At 46.9% G+C, this 17,027-nt stretch overlaps 1 protein-coding gene and 1 non-coding gene across 9 annotated transcripts in view; one reads left to right on the plus strand and one right to left on the minus strand.

Annotated features, from left to right (window-relative positions):
• Positions 1-17,027, minus strand: part of TRAF3 (TNF receptor associated factor 3) — a 111,272-nt gene that overhangs the window by 59,125 nt on the left and 35,120 nt on the right. For 5 of the 8 annotated variants that reach the window (XM_067723988.1, XM_067723937.1, XM_067723629.1 and 2 more), the window contains exon 2: positions 10,079-10,202. The exons of the other annotated variants lie outside the window; for them this stretch is intronic. The gene's annotated coding sequence lies outside the window, so the exon portion shown is untranslated. The remainder of the gene's footprint in view (positions 1-10,078; positions 10,203-17,027) is intronic. 8 annotated transcript variants of the gene reach the window in all.
• On the plus strand, positions 6,159-6,231 carry TRNAE-CUC (transfer RNA glutamic acid (anticodon CUC)). The gene has a single exon. It is a non-coding gene; the product is annotated as a tRNA-Glu (tRNA).

Here is a 17,027-nt window from a genome sequence, read left to right on the forward strand (position 1 = left end):
TGCACCAACAGAGGTGTGCTCACTGACTCAGGATGTCGTGGGAATCAATACAGATTTATGCTGCAAAATCGGATTTGCCATTTGCACACTCAAATTATCTTTAAAATGTTATCCAGGAGACAGCAGAAGCAAGAAGAACTACAATCCTGCAGTCTGCGGAACAAAAACCACATTCACAGAAAGACAAGATGAAAAGGCAGAGGGCTATGTACCAGATGAAGGAACCAGATTGGACTACAGAAAAACAACTAAATGAAGTGGAGATAGGCAACCTTCCAGAAAAAGAATTCAGAATAATGATAGTGAAGATGATCCAGGACCTTGGAAAAAGAATGGAGGCAAAGATCGAGAAGATGCAAGAAATGTTTAACAAAGACCTAGAAGAATTAAAGACAAACAAACAGAGATGAACAATACAATAACTGAAATGAAAACTACACTAGAAGGAATCAATAGCAGAATAAGTGAGGCAGAAGAATGGATAAGCGACCTGGAAGACAGAATGGTGGAATTCACTGCTGCGGAACAGAATAAAGAAAAAAGGATGAAAAGAAATGAAGACAGCCTAAGAGACCTCTGGGACAACATTAAAGGCAACAACATTCACATTTTAGGGGTCCCAGAAGGAGAAGAGAGAAAGGACCTGAGAGAATATTTGAAGAGATTATAGTTGAAAACTTCCCTAACATGGGAAAGGAAATAGCTACCCAAGTCCAGGAAGTGCAGAGAGTCCCATACAGGATAAACCCAAGGAGAAACACACCGAGACACATAGTAATCAAATTGGCAAAAATTAAAGACAAAGAAAAATTATTGAAAGCAGCAAGGGAAAAACGACAAATAACATACAAGGGAACTCCCATAAGGTTAACAGCTGATTTCTCAGCAGAAACTCTACAAGCCAGAAGCATGATATACGTAAAGTGATGAAAGGGAGGAACCTACAAGCAAGATTACTCTACCCGGCAAGGATCTCATTCAGATTCGATGGAAAAATCAAAAGCTTTACAGACAAGCAAAAGCTAAGAGAATTCAGCACCACCAAACCAGCTCTACAACAAATGCTAAAGGAACTTCTCTAAGTGGGAAACACAAGAGAAGAAAAGGACCTACAAAAACAAACCCAAAACAATTAAGAAAATGGTCATAGGAACATACATATCGATAATTACCTTAAACGTGAATGCATTAAATGCTCCAACCAAAAGACACAGGCTTGCTGAATGGATACAAAAACAAGACCCATCTATATGCTGTCTACAAGACACCCACTTCAGATCTAGGGACACATACAGACTGAAAGTGAGGGGATGGAAAAAGATATTCCATGCAAATGAAAATCAAAAGAAAGCTGGAGTAGCAATACTCATATCAGATAAAATAGACTTTAAAATAAAGAATGTTACAAGAGACAAGGAAGGACACTACATAATGATCAAGGGATCAATCCAAGAAGAAGATATAACAATTATAAATATATATGCACCCAACATAGGAGCACCTCAATACATAAGGCAACTGCTAACAGCTACAAAAGAGGAAATCGACAGTAACACAATAATAGTGGGGGACTTTAACACCTCACTTACACCAATGGACAGATCATCCAAAATGAAAATAAATAAGGAAATAGAAGCTTTAAATGACACAACAGACCAGATAGATTTAACTGATATTTATAGGACATTCCATCCAAAAACAGCAGATTACACTTTCTTCTCAAGTGCGCATGGAACGTTCTCCAGGATAGATCACATCTTGGGTCACAAATCAAGCCACAGTAAATTTAAGAACACTGAAGTCATATCAAGCATCTTTTCTGACCACAACGCTATGAAATTAGAAATGAATTACAGGGAAAAAAACGTAAAAAACACAAACACATGGAAGCTAAACAATACGTTACTAAATAACCAAGAGGTCACTGAAGAAAGCAAAGAGGAAATAAAAAAATACCTAGAGACAAATGACAATGAAAACACGACGATCCAAAACCTACGGGATGCAGCAAAAGCAGTTCTAAGAGGGAACTTTATAGCTATACAAGCCTACCTCAAGAAACAAGAAAAATCTCAAATAAACAATCTAACCATACACCTAAAGGAACTAGAGAAATAAGAACAAACAAAACCCAAAGTTAACAGAAGGAAAGAAATCATAAAGATCAGAGCAGAAATAAATGAAACAGAAACAAAGAAAATAATAGCAAAGATCAATAAAACTGAAAGCTGGTTCTTTGAGAAGATAAAATTGATAAACCATCAGCCAGAAAAAAAGGGAGAAGACTCAAATCAATAGAATTAGAAATGAAAAAGGAGAAGTTACAACAGACACCGCAGAAATACAAAGCATCCTAAGAGACTACTACAAGCAACTCTATGCCAATAAAATGGACAACGTGGAAGCAATGGACAAATTCTTAGAAAGGTATAACCTTCCAAGACTGAACCAGGAAGAAATAGAAAATATGAACAGACCAATCACAAGTAATGAAATTGAAACTGTGATTAAAAATCTTCCAACAAACAAAAGTCCAGGACCAGATGGCTTCACAGGTGAATTCCATCAAACATTTAGAGAAGAGTTAACACCCATCCTTCTCAAACTCTTCCAAAAAATTGCAGAGGAAGGAATACTCCCAAACTCATTCTATGAGGCCACCATCACCCTGATACCAAAACCAGACGAAGATATTACAAAAAACGAAAATTACAGACCAATATCACTGATGAATATAGATGCAAAAATCCTCAACAAAATACTAACAAACAGAATCCAACAGCACATTAAAAGGATCATACACCACGATCAAGTGGGATTTATCCAGGAATGCAAGGATTCTTCAATATATGTAAATCAATCAATGTGACACACCATATTAACAAATTGAAGAATAAAAACCATATGATCATCTCAATAGATGCAGAAAAAGCTTTTGACAAAATTCAACACCCATTTATGGTAAAAACTCTCCAGAAAGTGGGTACAGAGGGAACCTACCTCAACGTAATAAAGGCCAATTGAAAAAAAAATGTTATCCAGTAGTCCAAATTTCCTCCCTGGTCTCTTGAGGAACTAAAATAATGACATTCAGCAACTTGTCCAAAGTCAGAGTCACCAGGACTGAAACCCAGGTCTCACGGACCAGCACTGCCTCCGTGGTAGCTTGTTCACGATGGCTCTGACACCTGTAAGCTCACATCCTGGGCAATCACCTAATACCTTAGCAATAAGCAAAATACACACCTCAAAATTCCCAAGACATCAGTAATGCCTAACAGATGCATTTGTCCTTTTTTTTAAACCAAGCATCTTTTTTCATTGCTTTGAATTTCAGCATTGACATCCCTGGGTTGATGTATTCCCTTAGGACTAACAAATGACACTCACAACCAGATGCACCAAAAAAAAAGCACCTTTAGCTGAACCAAGTAAGGCCATTTCAGACTTCAGGGAAGGTTACTGAGACCTTGGCTAGGCTAAAATGAATTTTCTCACATCATTTAAATAATCATTTGCTTAGTTTCTAGCCACTTTAATATGAGAATTGACCAGAATTATTCTGCTTACTTTTGAAAAGCATTATCCAAATGGATTTGAACAAGGAGGAGGCAAGGAGCTACTTAAGAATGAAGTGACTACCCCACGCTACTGGGTAATAAAGAGTTAAAACTACCCTTGGGTAAAACACGCCATGGGTTGTAACTACAAGGCAATGGTGAGTTCAGTTTCGTTTTTGGCCTTGTGATAGGTTTCTCTGAAGCCTTACTCACCTGAAATCATGACCAAACATCCATTACCACTGCATACTTACTTTAGTCTTAAAATACAAAATGTCAGAAATATTTTGACAGAGTCAAGTTGAAAATTTAAGATATCCAGTGATATCTTAAATATCACTATGATCTCTTTGAATTTAATATTCTTCATGCTACATAAACCCTCTAGAATAAATCTACTTCCTAATCAAATGTGACCCCTGCTGCTAAGACTGCTGGACCCACCAGTACAAAGTTTCCTATGAGTTATACAGAAGCGTGAAACCTTTCCAGGTCACCTTGAAATTTTCATCTAATTGTTCTTTCAAATAAACTCTATTCTGCAGTGCTGGCTTTGGCTTAATATAGTTATGGTTCACTGCAGTTTATTCAGTGAATTTAAATAGAGATTTGTTATGCAACATCAAATCCCTTAGGTTTCCCCCAAAATTAATCAATATTTTGAACACAAAATATTCTGTCAACACCTTTTATACAAATAAAGTGCCTACATTAATAAAATCTTCTATCGGAATAATATGAAAATAAATCTTTATTTGTAGGTTAAAGCAGTGCTGCTAAGCGACGTCAGCACAGACCCAGCAAGTTGAGAGCCCCTGACGAAGCGCAGGGAGCGAGCGCCTTCGTGCTGGGGCTCCGCAGCGCCCGGCACCACACCCTGCACACAGCACCCGGCTGAGTCCCAGGTGGTCCGGGGCAGCTGGGACAAAAGCTAGGCTTGTCTGACCCCAGGGGCCATAAGTGCCTGATAAATATTTTTGAATGGTAGGTCCCTTCTCACAGTCCAGCACCTGTCATGAGGAAAACGAAAGAGAATTTCCTATAAAGAATCCACAGCACCAGGGCAGGGTTTACTAGTTTCTCAAAACTTCCTCATTCTCCTCAAAAATCTCTATCCTTAAATTAGAAGGGTCCATTTGAATCTGCTATCCCTACAATATATTCGTCCACTTACATGAATAAGAACTTGAGGGAAGAGCAAAAGAAGGAAGGACCCATACAAAGTCATCTGTTCTTAGTAGTTTCCAACTCCTTGGAGGAGGAAGAAAATAGAAGTATTCAATCATTTGAAAAAATAGGAAGTTAGTCATGGAAGAAAGATTTCTTGGTTGAATAAGAAAACACTTGAAAACTTCCAAGACTGCCCCACAAAGGAAAGGTTAATGCAGAGCACGACAACCCCCTCAGAGGAAAACTCTGGTGCCCAGTCTCACTGGGAACCCAGCATGCAGCCTAGAGCCGGGGTGGCGCAGGCACCGTGCCAGGAGCAGGGGACAAGGAGGGCAGGGCCCTGCCGCCCAGAGCTGCCGCCTGGGGGAGGGACACAAGTAACTGTGGGTGTGCGTGCACGAGACGTGAGAACTGCCCAAGGGAAGCACGTGACGAATGCGCCAGCCACACCCCGCGTGGGTGCAGGGAAGGCCTCCCTGAGGAGAGAGTGTCTAAGCCATAAGCTGAAGGATCGGCAGGAATTAACTATTTCTGAAATTCTCAGATTAAAAAGTGGCTCAGGGGGCTTCCCTGGTGGCACAGTGGTTGAGAGTCCACCTGCCGATGCAGGGGACATGGGTTCGTGCCCTGGTCCGGGAAGATCCCACATGCCGGAGAGCGGCTGGGCCCGTGAGCCATGGCCGCTGAGCCTGCGCATCAGGAGCCTGTGCTCCGCAACGGGAGAGGCCACAACAGTGGGAGGCCCACGTACCGCAAAAAAAAAAAAAAAAAAAAAAAAAAAAAAACTGGCTCATACTGAACATCAACTCAATAGCTCATTCTATAGGTTTTAGAGGGGAAAAAAATCCCATATAATTCTACGGTATCTAACTTTTTGCTATACTTCTGCTTGATTTTAATGAGTGTGTATACATATGTATATATAATTAGTGTGTATACATTTATGTATATAGTAAGTGTATAACGTATACATAAACACAAGGATGTAAATATATATACAAATATAATAAAATACTATACTGATAAATATTAGTGCTTGATAAATATTAATTGAATGAGTGGGTTGCTGGCCAGAGCTTAGAAAATGTGTTTGTTAAAAAGATACTTTTTGGACTTCCCTGGTGGTGCAGTAGTTAAGAATCCACCTACCAACGCAGGGGACACGGGTTCGTGCCCTGGTCCAGGAAGATCCCACATGCCGCGGAGCAACTAAGCCTGTGAGCCACAACTACTGAAGCCCGCGCACCTAGAGCCCGTGCTCTGCAGCAAGATAAGCCACTGCTACGAGAAGCCCCCACACCACAACGAAGAGTAGCCCCCACTCGCCGCAACTAGAGAAAAGCCCGCGTGCAGCAATGAAGACCCAACGCAGCCAAAAATAAAAAATATTTAAAGAAATAAAAATAAAAAGAGATACATCTCAGGAATTCCCTGGTGGTCCAGTGGTTAGGACCCTGCGCTCTCATCGCCGAGGGCCCAGGTTCAATCCCTGGTTGGGGAACTAAGATCCCACAAGCTGTGAGGTGCGGGCAAAAAGCAAGAAGAAAAGATAAAAAAGATGCTTTTCTTCTCACACTTCTTTCCAAGCAACAAACTAAAACCTGAACAGTAATTCACTTACACACATTAAATTACATTTCAAAAATATCTTTATTAAAGGGGATAGAGGAGCTGTTTTTCCACAACTCATAACAGAAGCCTTGTCCTAAATTAATACTATAAACAGAATTTTTAGATGAGCAAATCTGAATGTAGAAAATGAATTTGCTCTCCAAGACCTGTAGCTGCAAGTTGTAACAAGCCACACTACTCACGATGATGAATGACAAAACTGTCCAGCGTTATTAGACGCTCTGAAAACCCCAGGCAGAATAAAAAAGGGAGCAATGTTCTTGTGGGTTTGGACTTAAGGTTCCAAGCTAAGAAAGATTCCTATACTCTGGGCAACAAGACCCATGGCTGGCGTTGGAGGATGAAGGTCACCCCGGGAGGCTGGACAGGAGCCCAGAGGCCAGGGCTCAGACGCTCCCCTCTGGGGTGGGTTTCAGTGAAATAGAGGGCTGGCAGGGAGGGACTGAACGAAATAATTTCTTGAGGTTTTAACATTTCACAATCCATGTCTTCCATCATCGAGAGTATCAAGGACGCGTGTCTTCACGGTGCGGCAAACCCAAGCCGCACCCTAACCCCTTCTCTGTGAGCTGTGCATTCAGGGACAAAAGTGGTCACTCAGAAGACAGAAGTCACCTCGTTACGCAGATGTCCTACGGTCCAGCACAAGGCGCAAGGGAAGCACGTGACAGGGGGGGCTTCCTCCGATCTGAGGGTCTGAAGACCCTTGCAAAATAACCCCAATTAATGAATTTGCCTGTGAAATGCCATTTTGTAACATATGCAGGGCTGTGAAATTTTGTCATTTTTAACTGAATATCATTTTTTTGACAAGTCAAGATACTTTCTTTCTTCAGTTGAAGTAATTTTTACTCTTCTAAGCCAAAGAACAATTGAAATGAGATTATACTGTTGAATTCACAGGCTTCCAACACCAGTGCCTGATGCACGTACCACAAATGAGCGGCTACTCCTCGTCCGGATGTGAACAGCGGTCAACAGTTCGAGAGTGTGTCGGCTTTTTCCCCTGGGGCTTTATCTCCTCTAAACTACCTGGGGAACTGAACACCTTGTTGTTTGCTAAGGCACTTGCTTCAGAGATCTGATTATTAGGCTCTTAGGTAAGGCACCTAGGTTACATGATTCCTCATTAAAAAAACCCCAAAAAACCCACAGTGTTTCCCAAGATTTGAAAGCAGGAATGTTCTCCACCTGAAAGGTTACTTCTAAGGCTCCTGATGCAGCTCTCTTGAAAGGTAATTTAATCTCACATAAGTGGAATGATGCCTTGGGTCCTGGGCTCTTCATGCAGGGCCAAACCGTCCCAGATTTCCCCACATTCTACCACATGCCTCTAAGCAATGGGGTCCAGAAACTACTGGACCTACCCACTGGCTTTATTCCTCTGTCCTCTTGGCTCACCACCTCCCCCCCTCCCCAAACCCGCGACAGCCCTATCACTTTTCAGGGGCTTCGGACGCTGCTGAGTTCCTGCTGTGTATGTACCGAGTCAGAGATCCAACGCTGAGGGAGGTGCGGGCTGCCCTGCTGAAGCTCTCCATGCCGGGGCAGCAGCCAGGGGCCGAGAACTAGCCGTCCTGACGGCCTCGAAGCCTGAGCAGGAGATGGGAGGCACGAGCCACGTCTGCGCCAGGACCACTGACCAGGCAGGTGGATCAGATGGATCCGTGTAGGCCAGAGACGGGCAAACTTGGGTCCACCGTCTTGTAATTAGTTTTGCTGGAACACAGCCATGCTCATTGGTTTACGTATGTCCTACAACAGCAGAGACCCAGGACTGGCCCACAAAGACTAAAACATTTACTATCTGGCCCACTACAGAAAAAGTGTGCTGACCCCTGGTCTAGGCTGTCAGCAGCCCTTTCCCTTTCCTCTTTGGGCCATGCCTCGGCTTCCTTCCGCCCAGGAGGTCAGCTTTTGCGTGTGCACGCACGAAAGGGAACAGCGCACACCCACGGGAGGGCAGGCAGGAGTGCGAGTGTGTGTGTGGTACGCGCGGTGGGGGAGGAGCGTGCAGGCACAGCACGCGTCTGAACCTGCCCCTGCCCAGCAAACACCCTGTGCTCCATCCTCCTCTGACAGGGACCCAGCCAGAGATGTCCTTCCCACTGTGGCACAGTCTCTGTCCCTCAAACGCTTTCCTTACTTCCCCGCCATGAAAACCCAGATCAAGGCTCACCTCTTACCAAACACCCAGGGTGAACTCCCGTGCACATAACAGATGCTCCAAGCGCTGCAGCCAAGCCCAATCCAACCTGCCAGGTTATCATCTTCACGCTTCCATTTGAGCTCATGTATCAGCAAACACGGGCCTGAGTGCCTACTGGGTCCTAGACACCCAGCACCACAGTTTAACGTAATGCATAGGAATCCTAATCTTTCATTTGTCCTTGTCTGTTGAATAAATTATATTAAGAGTCTGATTATCATTTTGAGGTGATAAAAATTGTTCTGGATGAACAACTGGGAATATACTAAAAACTACTGAACTGTGCACTGTAACAGGGTAGAGTTTATGTTATGCAAATTATCTCCCAAAAGCTGTTATTAAAATTTTTTTCTAAGGTTAATCATTTTTTCAAAAACAGTAATTTCTTAAGCTTTCTACACCCAGCATGTAATAAAATGTCATGTCTAATATCGATGAATGGAAACACTAAGGACTGCAGTAAGTAGGCTTCGTAATAAGTCACCCCAGCGTGGAGTGGCCTAACCCCCAGTCGCCACGTTCACAGGCTCTGCAGGCTGGGGCTCTGCTGGACCGGGCACAGCACGCCTCAGCTGGGAAGCGAGAAAAGTGGAACACCAGCGTCACCTGCCCGGCCACTCACTCGCCCCTCCCGGGAGGCTGCTGACTGGGGCCTCAGAATGGCTCCTTGCGGGCCTTGCCATGTGCTCCCCCTGCCCGAGCTAGCTGGGCTTCACAGCATGGCTTTCCCCACAGCAAGTGTCCCCAAAAGAGAAGCCAGGCAAAAACTGAACCTTTTTTTTAAGACCTAGCTTGGAAGTCACACAGCATCACTTCTGCCCTACTACTGGGTGAAGCAGGTCACACACCTGGCCCAGGTTCCTAGAGAAGGAACAGAGACACACCTCCCGGCCAAAGTCCCACTGTGCGACAGTCCACAGGATAGGAGGTGTCACTGAGGCCATTTAGGAAAATACAGGCTGTAATACAAGCCCAATCTTCTTGAAGACTGGCAAATTAAAAACCCGGGTGAAGCGGCATCTGGCCTATCAAGTTATATTTCAAGCCTTGTGAGCTGAACCTCATTACTTGCAATAAGCTGTGACTTGTAAGCTGCACCTAACATTGCTATGTTGTTCTGTCTTAGTAAATACAGTATCTTGACCTTGATTCGATAGGTGATGATTCAGGTTCACCCCTGGTGACTGCTGGGCACTTAGCTTCGCTGGAAAATACCGTAGGCAGGCGGAAGTGCAGCTGTGGAGGAAGAATTCATCTCGACACCCAGGCTGCGTGCTCCGGTGCACCCGCCACTAATCTCTCGGCACAGCACGCGGCCTGCCCTCCTCCACCCCCATCCCCAAAGCCTCCAGCACAGTGAGCAGAAGCTGCTCAATGACTGATGGAAGAAAGAAGGAAGGGAAGGTAGGAATGTTTTAAATGACAAATTAGAGGGTGCTAGTCCAGTTATCACGATAGGCCTCTTTTCTGTAAAAGGAAAGTGAAGGACGGTGAACTGAGAGCAAACCTCTTCTGTCAGGAACGCGATCCTGAGGAGGACAGAGAGCCAGGTTTCTGATCCTAGATCTGGTTCTCACCGCTTTGGGACCTTAACCAAGTGGCATAGCTTCTCTGGGCCTCAGTTTCCTCATCTGTAAAATAAAGGGAGTGAATTAGATGAAGATTCCTAACTGAGGCCTGTAGGTGAGCCACTGCAACACACCCACTGACGTGAGAGGTCAACTCTCCTTCAAGTTGAAAGTTCCAACTGTATGATCTGAATGTTCGTTAACAACAGAAATGAGCTCTCTGCAAGGGTGAACTGTCCTCCCGAACCAGTGCGGCTAAGCTCAGGAAAGAGCCTCAGCAGCCGGCCTCGTCCCCAGGGCTGCCCCAGGCCTCAGCCCCCCAGGCAGCAGGCTGTCTGGGCGCCTTTTGCAAAATATTAGCCAACAGATACTTCAGTCCCACGCAGTCAAGATATCAATACAGTCTACATGCACAGGGCAACTGGTTTTCAAACAAACTATGCTACACATATTTCTAACACCAGCAAACGATCCTTTGGTAATGAAGAGAACAGGCCTCCGTTTATTATGTTCACAAGTTTGGCACTTTGAATGTGGGTCTTTCTAACTTGGGCCTCCCCCTCCAAAGCCAGCCATCCTGATATCCTGGAAGCAGAAGTAGGTGGGGCTCCCTCTCTGGAAGTCAGGCTCTCCTGGCGCCCTGGGGTGTGCTGCTGGAAAGAAGCTCTTCAAATGGAGAGAGCTCTGCCGGAACCTCACGAGCACACAGGGCTGCGACCATGCTTTGGGCATGTCGAGGACTGCCAGCCCCCAGGAGGCACGGACGTGCCAGTCCATTCTGTGCTGCCGCACACGGAGGGCTGGGATGCTGCACGCACACAGGCTAGTCCCCAACCTCAAGCAGAAAACCACCTCTCAGCCACAGTCTGTTGCCAGGAACCAAGAGACCAAGGCAGATGTCACCAGAGGAAGAACTGGGCCGAAGTGACAACTCTGGTAAATGAAGAGAAAGGATGTGCTGCTCAAGGGAAGCTGAATTTATTTACCCTGATCATGAATGTAGGCTCTCAGCTGGAACATCTCACTCAAAATGCCAGAAGGTTCAGAACCCATTCATAAGCTTTTCAGAACGCATGCAGTCGCCATGGTAACCATGACATTATATTTCTAGGCGTTGCACATATAAATTACCACCCGTAATGCATTTAATACAGTTTGGGGCCACCAGCTCATAGCAAAATAAATCTGAGCTCTGACTCTCAGCCTGCCTCTTAGATAAACAAAGCAGAACAGCTGGAGGTAGCATCCAACTCACCCCGGGATAAGGACGGGGCTGCACACACTGAAGATGCTCATCTGAAGGCAGATAAGAACTAAGGAAATCAGACTTCATCAGCCACCACCATATGGTTGAGATTTTGTAAAACAAAATGTTCCACACCAGATTCATGAAACTGTCGTCGCTTAAGTTAAAGAAACAAACATACTACATCCATAGCTGTGTCTCTGGAATCCGACCATGTTTAGCAAGTCAAAGAAAAAGCAGATCTCTTTAACGAACACCTTTAATTTATTTAGACGGCATTTGTCAACACAAATAAGGTAGTCGTTCAAATGTCCAGACTGTCTTCAATAAGAAATCAAAGTTTTGTTTCTCAGGTTCAGGAGAGATCTACTCAGTCATAATTCTTCACCTTCATCAGGGACACTGATAAACATTTAAAATACACATCATTCATGGTTTTTAAAGTCCCTTACCTTCTCATAATCCACCATGAACACAGAGAAGAAAACAAATACCGTGCACAGCCTGCAAAGGCATCGTCAGCCTCACATCCCCAGGCAGCCCACTGCATCGGGAACTTAACGGAGCTGCTGCAGGACATGCCTGTGCTGGCACCGTGTCCACAAAGTTGCCTCTGTCCGTATCACTAAACGGCTAAGTCCAGGGGAGCACCACCTTCATTACCCCCTCCTTCAGACTGCAGGCCACAGGTAGCAGCTGTGAAGGGGAGCAAAAGACCTCCCCGCCGGTTGCTGCCATATTAACAGAGACTTTGGCAACCGCTGCATTGCAGTCTTTCTGCAAGCTACCAACCTCAGAAGCAAGAGCGCTGGAGAGAGACTCTCCAGCACAGAAAGCTGCCTTTTGAATGACAAAGATTTCGTAGAGATCTTTTTAAAAAATGCTGCAAAGACCTTGGGGGGAGCATTTCTAGATTTCCAACCTGTTTCCTAAAGGCTGACTAGTTTGTGGTCTTCACTGGAGGATTGCTTTGACAATGTACTGTGCCGTGTGAAAATGTGGAAATTAATGAAATGTGCGTGATGACACACCATCCTTAATGCTCAAGCAGTCCCGGTGAGAATCCTGCACACCTGCTGCCTACCACCAGCTTCAGAGCCCGACGGAGGAGCTCCGGGGAACCAACCAGGACTTTCACTCCAGAAGATGCGAGCGCAGCAAGCACTTCTAGTGCCTCAGTGGCAGCAATCACCTTGAACGCTCAGCTACCTTCACAGACAGCGCACTTGGAATATTAAACCACTGCCCGTACAACCAAACTCAGAAAAAGACACTTAAGATAGTGGCATGGTTACTAAGTGACCTTTCATCTTCGTTGCTTTATTCCGTTTATTTAGTGAGCATTAATTAACCACGTGCTATCTGTGAAAGGACATGAGTAAGGCCGAGCTCGCTGTCCTGATGGGGAGGGGCTCTCCAGTGGGGTGACACACGGAGGACAAGTCATTCCAGGCTTGAGGACTGGGATGCAGGGGAGGGCAGCGCAGCCGGGGAGACGGAACTGGAGCCGGTGTGGGGTTCCAGGGCAAGGTTCTACGAGGAAGAACATCTAACAGGAGCTAAAGGATGTGCCCCCTGCTGAGAAACAGGGAGACGAGGGGAGAACACCCTCAAAATGGTGCAGCGTTCCTCGGCACGTGCCAGGGAGTCCCCAGCGAAAGCGCGCACAGGCTCCGTCCAGAAGTCCGTCAGACCCTCACGGCCGCCCAGACAGACACCCGAGCACCTGGTCCCTGAAGCACACACTCGCCCTGGGCGCACGGCCACCAAGCGGACGTGGCAGATTCTGAACGGAACAGGGCGGCCCTGCACCAGGCCCCTCAGGACACAGCAGCGGTCCCCCCGTGGCTCTAGCCACCACCTCCCGGCGGGGTTGCCGTGGAAGCTGCCGAGCCCGACGCTGACCAGGTAACGGACCGGGTGAGGGAACCAGCAAATCAAGGACCCTACTACTGGCCACTCCCCCATTGAGCGGCAGGACCCGGCCCGGCCCATGGCTTCCCCACAAACAGCCCGCCCTCCTCTCGAGGGAGAACCCTGCTCTGCCTTCCCTCTGTCCCCCCACTCCCCTCACTCCTCAGGCTCCGGAATCTTCTCCTCCAGGAAGTCCTCACCGGCTCCCTTCCCACCCGCAGCAGCCAGGACCTTCCCGCTGGGCTCCCATCGCCCGAGTGGCGACCACACTGTAAGGAAGGGACACTGCGGATCTGCAGCGCCCAGCACGTCCCCGGCGTGACCGGCGTCCGTGCAGGGGCCCCACGGGCCGGCCCCCTGCTCCACGCCGTGAGGCGCTCCCGCGTCCCCTCCTCCTGAGGCGCAGAGGATCTCAGCTACAGGCCAGGTGGGAGGCCCAGGAGTCCCACCACCCCGCTGGGCCCCACAGGCCACAGCCTCACCACAGGCACCCCTGGAGAGCAGGGCGCCTCCCTGGGGCTTCACTCGGGGGAGCAGGAGGGAGCACATTTATGGACCTGCTGCAGCCCTCCCACCCCATCTCTCCCCGGAGAGGCGCGATGTGAGTAAATGAATATCGCAGACCAAACCAGAGGCACCTCACGCGGGCATTCCTGACTGGCACGAGGTGGATGATCAGAAGGGAAGGCAGGAAGAGACAGCGCGAGGACATTCCTCGTTGCTTTACAGAGACCCACTAGAGTGGTTTAACGGACGCAGAGGAACTTCCATGAAACGCCTCCCGGCACATTTAGGCGCTGGCCAGGCACTCCCCCCAGATGCCGCCTTTCAAATCGCGGCTCAAGGCGGCTCTCTGGCCGCTGTCAAACCACTCCTCAGCTCCTCGGAAACCTGAGCCTGGGTCGCCAGAACGCGGGGCTCCGGCCCGAGCGGGCTCTCCCAGGAGGGTCTGGGGGAGCTGGCAGGGGTCTGACCTCAAGACTCTGCGCTTCCCGGACAAGCAATCCTCGAGGTGCGGGAGGGGCGACAGCGGCCCGGGGCTGAGACCCCAGGCCCAGCGCTGAGAGCTGCGTGGGGGTGGGGTTTCGAGGGTCAGCGGCGGCGGGCTGGGGGGGCGGGGAGCGGCCGCTACGAGGCCACACAGCACCCGCCTCCCAGGTCCGCCATCTGAAAGCCAAGGGCAGCGAGCCAGGCCCAGCAGCGCACAGAGCCAGGCCCCGCCCGCCGGCCCGGCAGCGGCTTCCTACCGTCTCCACTGCACGCTGAGGCGGCCGGACTCAAAGACGAGAAGGAATTTTTCAGGTGCACCGCCGGGGCGCTCAAGCAGGGCCGCCTGGCTGTGGGCTCTGGACTTTGCACAGCCCTCCTGGTGGGGCAGGGCCCGCTCTCGCACACCCTGCTCCCTCTGACGCCGTCTCCCAACCGGCCGCTCTCTTTCCGAACCTGCAATCTCTTGTCTGTAGGAAAGGAGTAACACTTATCCTACAAACCTCACAGAGCTGAACTGATTAACTGCTTTTTTTTTTTTTTTTTTTGCGGTACAGGGCCTCTCACTGTTGTGGCCTCTCCCGTTGCGGAGCACAGGCTCTGGACGCGCAGGCTCAGCGGCCATGGCTCACGGGCCCAGCCGCTCAGCGGCATGTGGGATCTTCCCGGACCAGGGCACGAACCCGTGTCCCCTGCATCGGCAGGCGGACTCTCAACCACTGCGCCACCAGGGAAGCTCTGATTAACTGCTTTAATGCATGCGTAAGGTTCCTGAAAGCATAAGCTTCTCAAAATGTAAGGCACAACTGTCACAAAATAAAGCCAGTATCCACAAAGCACTCAATAATTATTTTTCCAAGCTTAACTCAGTTTAAATACATGATGAGAGACCTGAAGGGCTCTCCCCATTAATTGGAATGACCACAGCACAACCTGCTCCTTTATTAAAGAGCAGTAATGAAATTCATAACTAACTCAGGCAATTAGCTAATATTGCTAATGTACGTTTACATGAATTTGATACAAATTATGGAAACATCCCTATAGGTCTCATTTGGATACTTAACAAAATGCTCAAGAGTGTCACTACTATCTTACGGTGTTTACTACTTCAAAAACAGACACAACCCAGTTACCAAAATTACCGTAAGAAAAGCCAAAGGAGTGCGTGTATACTGCCTGAAGGGAAAATACACAGACAGACAAATCACTACGTCACTCCCTGTGCTGCTGGGGCCGAAGAACAAAGGGTGTCCCCAAGAAGAAGCAGGGAGAAGAATACAAGAAAAATATCAATATAAAATACAGACAAGAGTTAGCTGGCCTGGATGCAGAACAGGCTTAATTCGCTGCAAAAAAATCTAATGGGACACTTATTTGATAAGACCCTGTGATGGGATCTGATCTTAGGAAAGAAGGATATTGCATATTCTAGCTGCTTCTCCAGGCAACAGGGCCCAGGAGCTTCAAACATGGAACAGGAGCGACCAGGTCACCAATAAAGGCCCAGTTACAAGAAGTAAATCCTCTCTACAAATTTAAATGGGAACCTGAACAGTAAGTCAAAGCTGGTGCAAACCCCTCTAGGTCTACACCCAAGAGAAACGAAAACATCTGTCCCACAAAACACCTGTACATGAATGTTCCGAGCTGGACTATTCATAACAGCCCCAAAGGGGAAACAACACAAATGTCTATCAATGGACTTAACGAATACATAAGATGTGGTGCATCCACACAAAGGAATACTCTTCAGCCACAACAGGGAACAGCCTGCTGACACGTGCTACAACACGGATGAAGCCTGAGAGCGTGATGCTAGGTGAGAGAGCCAGACACAAAGGACCACATACTGCATGCTCCAATTCACAGGAAATGTCCCAAATAGGCAATGGTTGCACAGTACTCTGTGAATATACTAAACGTCACTGAACTGGACGCTTAGAAGAGGTGAACTCTATGGTATGCGACTACCTCAATAAAGGTATCTTTTAAAAAGAAGACACAGTCAAGCAAAAGGCCAAACATCTGATAGTTAATTAACATCACTTAATGAGATGCAGCTCACCATCTCAATTAAAGAAATAAAAAAGGGAACACGTTATAACAAGTCTTCATTTTGCCCCCCAAAATGCATTATTTTGGGGGTGCCCCTTCCAAATAATTGTAAATAAGCTTCTCATTGTTCAAAACAACTCATAACCATTTCTGGTAACTCTTTCTCTCCCCCAAATCTCACAGTTCACCCATTCTGTACCAAAAAAATTGATTTTAGATTTAATGTAAAATATAAATTACACCTATATACAAACATAGCACTTTTAAACACAAGGGTGGATGACCACTAGGGAAACTACCAACCCCACCACCATCGTCGAGAAGGACTCCTTAGTTCTTTCTACTATGAAATAAATATGAGCACTTGGGTTTTTAAGACCCAGAAATATTTACAAGACTTGAAGTCAATACAGTCAAAGAAAACACACACAGTGGCAGTGACTGAACATAAAACTCATAAAAACAAAAACAAGCCTATGTACGAAATAACAGATTTATAGAAAGACTACATCCTCTACACCCAGCAAAAGAGCTCCCAACTCACTCCCGTTGCTGTGTGTCCATCTCAAAGTTTTCAACAACCCAACCAACAGAAGGCAACATAGCCACCTAAGCCCAGTTCTGTAATTGGCTAAAACCGTCATTACAATAACGTGTGTTTCTATTTTCCGCAGGAAGAGAAT

Source organism: Pseudorca crassidens, chromosome 1, assembly GCF_039906515.1.
Source record: "Pseudorca crassidens isolate mPseCra1 chromosome 1, mPseCra1.hap1, whole genome shotgun sequence".
Taxonomy (NCBI): domain Eukaryota; kingdom Metazoa; phylum Chordata; class Mammalia; order Artiodactyla; family Delphinidae; genus Pseudorca; species Pseudorca crassidens.